The sequence below is a fragment of the Tupaia chinensis genome, unplaced genomic scaffold (genome assembly GCF_000334495.1).
Source record: "Tupaia chinensis unplaced genomic scaffold, TupChi_1.0 Scaffold146740_1, whole genome shotgun sequence".
Lineage (NCBI taxonomy): Eukaryota > Metazoa > Chordata > Mammalia > Scandentia > Tupaiidae > Tupaia > Tupaia belangeri.
The window spans coordinates 2206223-2211717 of NW_006206595.1; positions in this window are offsets into that span (position 1 = coordinate 2206223).

Below are 5495 nucleotides of genomic sequence, written 5' to 3' on the forward strand. Positions count from 1 at the left end.
ATTTGGCTAGAGGAAGCCTGAGCCATTTTCAGGATGGTGGATCTAATCTGTACGGTCATGTAGAGGCAGATACAGAACAGTGCATTGGTCAATCCCATAGAATTTCACAGTAGAAAAAAGGTGAACCTCATGTACACAAATTTTTATGCAATCAACTAGGATATCAGGCTCCAGGGATGAAATACAGATTCTGACAAAAGAATCAGACAGCATTACAAATAAATGACATGTACCACTGAAGAGGATGGGGAAAAGGTTTTGGCCTACGTAGTTTTGGAAAACAATTTTTTTTCTGGAATCTGTGAAACTAAGTACAAAAATAGCACATGAGCACTATACTTTAGTTAATGATGTTTCTCACCAGGGTGCAGGTTTACAACTGTGAAATTGCTGTGCATGTATATAGGGATTGAACACATAAGTGAATGGCTGGCAATGGTAGACATGAACAGGTTTCTCACTGCAGGAATGGAAGTTTAGTGGTTAGGAAAGGGAAAGGCCAGAGTGAACCATGTGGTATGAGATTGGGGTTGGAGACCTCAGTATGAATTCAACTTTAGATTAATAGAGACATAGATGGTAGAAGCAGAAATAATTATATACACATGCATATATAGATTAGTTTGAATATTTTCTAGCTATGTTTTTGAGAGCTTCAATGGCACCCTGGTAGTAACAAATACACAAAGCAACTTGATTCTGGTTTCTAATACCATTCTCTAATAAAAGAAACCAGAAATAATTAGGGAAATGGTTGATTCTAGGTCTAGGGCAAGGAAAGCCCAAGAAAAGGCTTAAGCATTTTGTAGTGCAACAAGATAAGGTAGCCTTTAAAAAACATAAGAGATATTTAAAAAAACTTAGGCATCAAGGCCAGCAAGTGGCATGGTGGTTGAGGTGCTGAATCCCATTAGCCAAGCCAGGAGTTCAAGTCCTGGACCCAGTGGTTTGAAAAACATGCTGTTGCATGTGCCACAGGCCCCAAATCCTGAGAAGTAAATGGAAGAGAATGGATTGCAGTAGTATGTCCATTCCCCCCACATTTCTCACTTTCCTTTTCTCTGTCTCATTAGTGAGTATACACCCTTAAAAAACAAAAACAACCCAAAAAACAAAAAACCAAAAAACAAATGAACAAACAAAAAACTTAAAAAAAACCCAAACAAAACCCAACAAAATACAGGCATCAATTTCCAAGTGCTCTCAATGGCCAAAGATGGGAAACTTTGAGCAATGAAATAATAAGTAACGTAATACTGTATCAAAGCCCAAAGTATATAACAAATATGTGTGAATCTCTAATAAATACTGATTGAACAAATAACTAAATGGGAGAGAAGATATATATATATATATATATATATATATATTGTTGTAGAGAATTCTCCTGTAATCAAAATATAGTTGAATTTTATATTAAATTGTATAGGTATTTTAAGTTCAATTTAAGTGGTTATATAAATAAATCATATATTAATTTATTTTAGGGTAGCTAAAATTTAATTTCTTGTTTTCATTCTGCTCTTAAAATTTTAATTATTAAATAAGTACTATATTTTCATATAACAGATATTTAGATATGGTATTGAGCCTCATTTTGTTTGGTTCACTACTCAATCACCTGCACAGTTGCATTTTCAGGGAAGTATTTTGCTATTAAGTGAAAGCTGTGTATGAACATATGTGTTGTCTGGGTCAAGGATATCTTAAGGTCAGAAGTAAATTTTATGAGCAAATGGCTCATATTTCCAGGGTACCTGCTACTTCTGTGTTTCTATCTTTCTTTTAGCCCACAACTATGGTCATATAGTACATTCTCTATTCATAGTTTCTGAGGAAAAAAGTTGTGGCATGTAATACAGGTACCAGCTGGAAACTGGTTACTGTAGTAACTAGTTCAATTCAAATGTGTTTCCTAAAGGAATTGAGTAAGAAAAAAATATCCTTAATGGCATAACTTTATAAGTTATTACTTTATTACCTGGGTATGGCTCAAGAAATTTATCAACACTGATTTAGGGACAGCGGGCTAATGTTTTAGTTGAAAGTTGGAAGCAATATAATTGTGGGATTATTGACAAAGCGGTCAAAGAGAATGTAGAATGGATAAATGTCAACTACTGCCACTGACCAGCTGCATATATGAGGACTTTATGAGTGGTCAAAATTTTGGAGAATATTAGTTCCTCATGTATATGCTTAGTAAATTTCATCACATCAGATATTGAAGTGGCTCTCATTAATCTGGTGAAGGAAAGGACTTACTCTCTTCAGTTTCTTTTCTGTTCACTGCTCTGCTCATTCAGTGGTTTCTCCCCAATCATGTAGTCATGGTGGAAATGTTAGAACCCAACCACATGAATTACTCAATGCAGGTTGACCTGGTAACTTCCATTGCTTTAGCAATGCCCAATTTTCCTATAATTGTCATCAAGAATATCTCTGATAAGTGTTTTATAGTCTGAGTTACCAGCAAGCCATACTATTTCAGCTTATTTGTATTGATATTCTCCTACCACGTGGGAATATTTATTTGCCCAGACATTGCTCTAGATATCATTTTGCCTTTCCTGCTCAAATGGCTTCTATTAACACCATCATATCAGAACTTAAACAAAGATCTCAGTCATTACTATGTTATATTTGCAGTAGGGCTTTGTAGCAAAGTACTCATTTTATGAGAAGTAAGGCATAGTGTTCTAGTCATGGGACTCAGAAGAATTATCATGCACTTAGTCAAACAGAGTCATATGAACTTAGTAATGATGAAATCATTGAACACTTAGTTGTTAGATCAACTTGTTGCCATCACTTTATAAAATTGTGTCACTGTCATCCAGGATGTGATCTATATGGGGCTATTTTCTCACAATCAGACTACAGGTATAAGTACAAAAGATTGAAGTGGGTATAAAATCCATTCTCAGCTTTGTTATATTTGCTGCCCCATGACACCAGACTGATGAGTTAGCAATCTTATCACACAACAAAGGGATAATTTTATCACTGGCTGCAACAATTGCTGAAATAACTGAGACTCCTCCAGAACACATTTATTTGGCTGAAATAATAGGTAAAAGTGATGCAGGGAAGACAGGTGCCAGGGTAATCAGGTCTAGCACCTGCAGCCAGGCATAGGTTCTGTCTGCAGCTCAAGAAGAATTTAAGGCACAGATGTCGGTAAGAAAGAGGAGTTTATTAAGAGAGAGGGTAGAGCAGAGCTCCCAAGCAGAGAATGAGTCCTGAGTGGGTTGCCGATGAGGGTCAGAGGGGTCAGAGGGGCTTTGTCCATGCTTGTTCCCAGGTGGTACATGTGTTCCCCATGTGGTGTGGTTGTTGGCATGGGTCCGGTTATTTTTCCTAATTTCGGAGTGAGTACAATGGTCAGAAGACTCTCTTTGCCTAAAAGCTTTGGGCCATAAAAGACCATTACCTTCTTCTTGGAACGTGGTGGGATGAGGAAGAAGTCTTTGTCTTAGGCCTATCATTAAGACATTGCTCCAATTGGTCTCTGAGCAAACAGTTCAGGGACTGCTGTGTTATTGTGTCTTCATCTAAAAACTTAGCCATTTTGTGATTTCATCTCAGCCCTATGTGCTAACTATATTCTTAGGGTTCCTGTTACCTCACTTGGGTTTTTATAAGGCTTTTAACAGTGGTTAATAGTGGTTAATGGTCACACGGAGTCATATCATTTAGGCTCATGGTATGGGTGCCCTTGGGCACTAACTGTGGCCTGTACTGGCTAGTCTTGACTTTTTTTGGGTGAAGATTATCTTTTGGCCCCAAGCATGGTCTTCCTGGAGTGGACCAATTTTGGGGGGATAATTTTCTGTGCATTTAAGCTCATTGGCCTATAATTTCCGTTAGGTCTGAACACTTAAAATTCCAAACTTAAACGTTGTCCTGTCTTGAGTTTTTGCCTCTTATTTTTTTTATTTCAAAAGTACAGTATAGATATGGGCCAGAGGGACAGAGGGCAGGAAGGAAAGTTATTTTTCCATCAGGTGATAGTGGGCTGACTGGTTTTGGGTAGACTGCTTGGTTTCAGGGTCTCCCTGAGTCTCACTCAGTACTCCATCTTGACTCCCCTATTTCCCTGTCTCGCCTGAATAGTCTCTGCATGGGTAATGCCATTAACTCTTTTGAGCAACTGATTCTTATTAGCAAATGATATTAATAGAAGGGGAACAAGGAGGGTAGGAATAACCCAGGGAATTTTCTAGGATGGTTCCTCATACTGCTATACTAGACTCTAATTGTTAATGACTATCTCTAGCAGTTTAACACGGGCAAGACCACAGGGCTCAGAACATCTATCAGTGAAGTTTGTGACACCCTACCAGGCAAAACAACTTCAAGGTATTGAGATCATTGCTCAGAACAAATGAAATATGTAGCGAATAAAATCAACCATTGCCTTTGACAAGCTGCATATTTGAGAACTTTATGAACCACCAGTGTTTTTCTTCTTTTCATACATTTTTCCACACTATTCTACTTATGATGCCTTTATGGCTGTTACCTTAATGAGTTCATTTTTATTAAATACAAATAGTAATTTTTTGAGAAGTTTTTTGCTATAGGGCACGTGTGCTCACCAGAAAGACAGAGACAGAGAGATAGAAGGCGAAAAATCACCCCCCAGGGGAGATGGCCATGCTGCAATCCCTTTTCCTCCATTCTCCTCTCGGAATCTTGGGCACGCATGCACATGCACCCAGCCTGAGTTTAAGCCACTGGGTCTAGGACTCGAACTGCGGTCGACTACATGGGAGTCCAGCAACATAGCCGTTACACTAACTGCTGATCCCACAAATAGTAATTTTTGCCTCATTTAAAATAGTTCTTATTTTGACATGTTAAGGGACAAAGAGAAATTACTAACTTAATACATGACACCTGTATATACAACTTTTAAGTGATTAAAATTACAAAGTGAGTCTAATTTATATTCAGCCAATCATTATGCCTTGATGAATTAGAAGGCATTTATTGAGCTTTACATGTCATGTTCATGATAGTCTATTATGAATTACTCTTGACAAAATACAACTAAGAAAGAAACAGAAAGAGTTTTGAGTCAATGACATCTTTTAAAAAATTTTTTTCCTTTTACTATTTTTTTTCATTTCATTTTCTTCTATAAATTCAGTCACATTATTATTTGTCTTACAAAATGGATATTTAAACAGGTGAACATTTCTCCCTAGTACTGTTGATAAAACTACGAAATATCTTCAACAGGTAATACCACACCTCTTTGTGCCATTAATGCTTGGCCTCCCTGTCCCTCCCCCAAATGTCCTTCATCAGACCCTCCTCTTTCACACACACACTGTATCTGGTATTTACATCTATATACAGCGTTTCTATATCCTTTAGACAATTAGTTTCAGACATAGAGTGCAGACACTCCGTATATATTAAGTGGGGACATACAATGCCTCTCCTTCATAGCATGGCTTGCTTCACTCAGCAGTAAGTCTTCCATA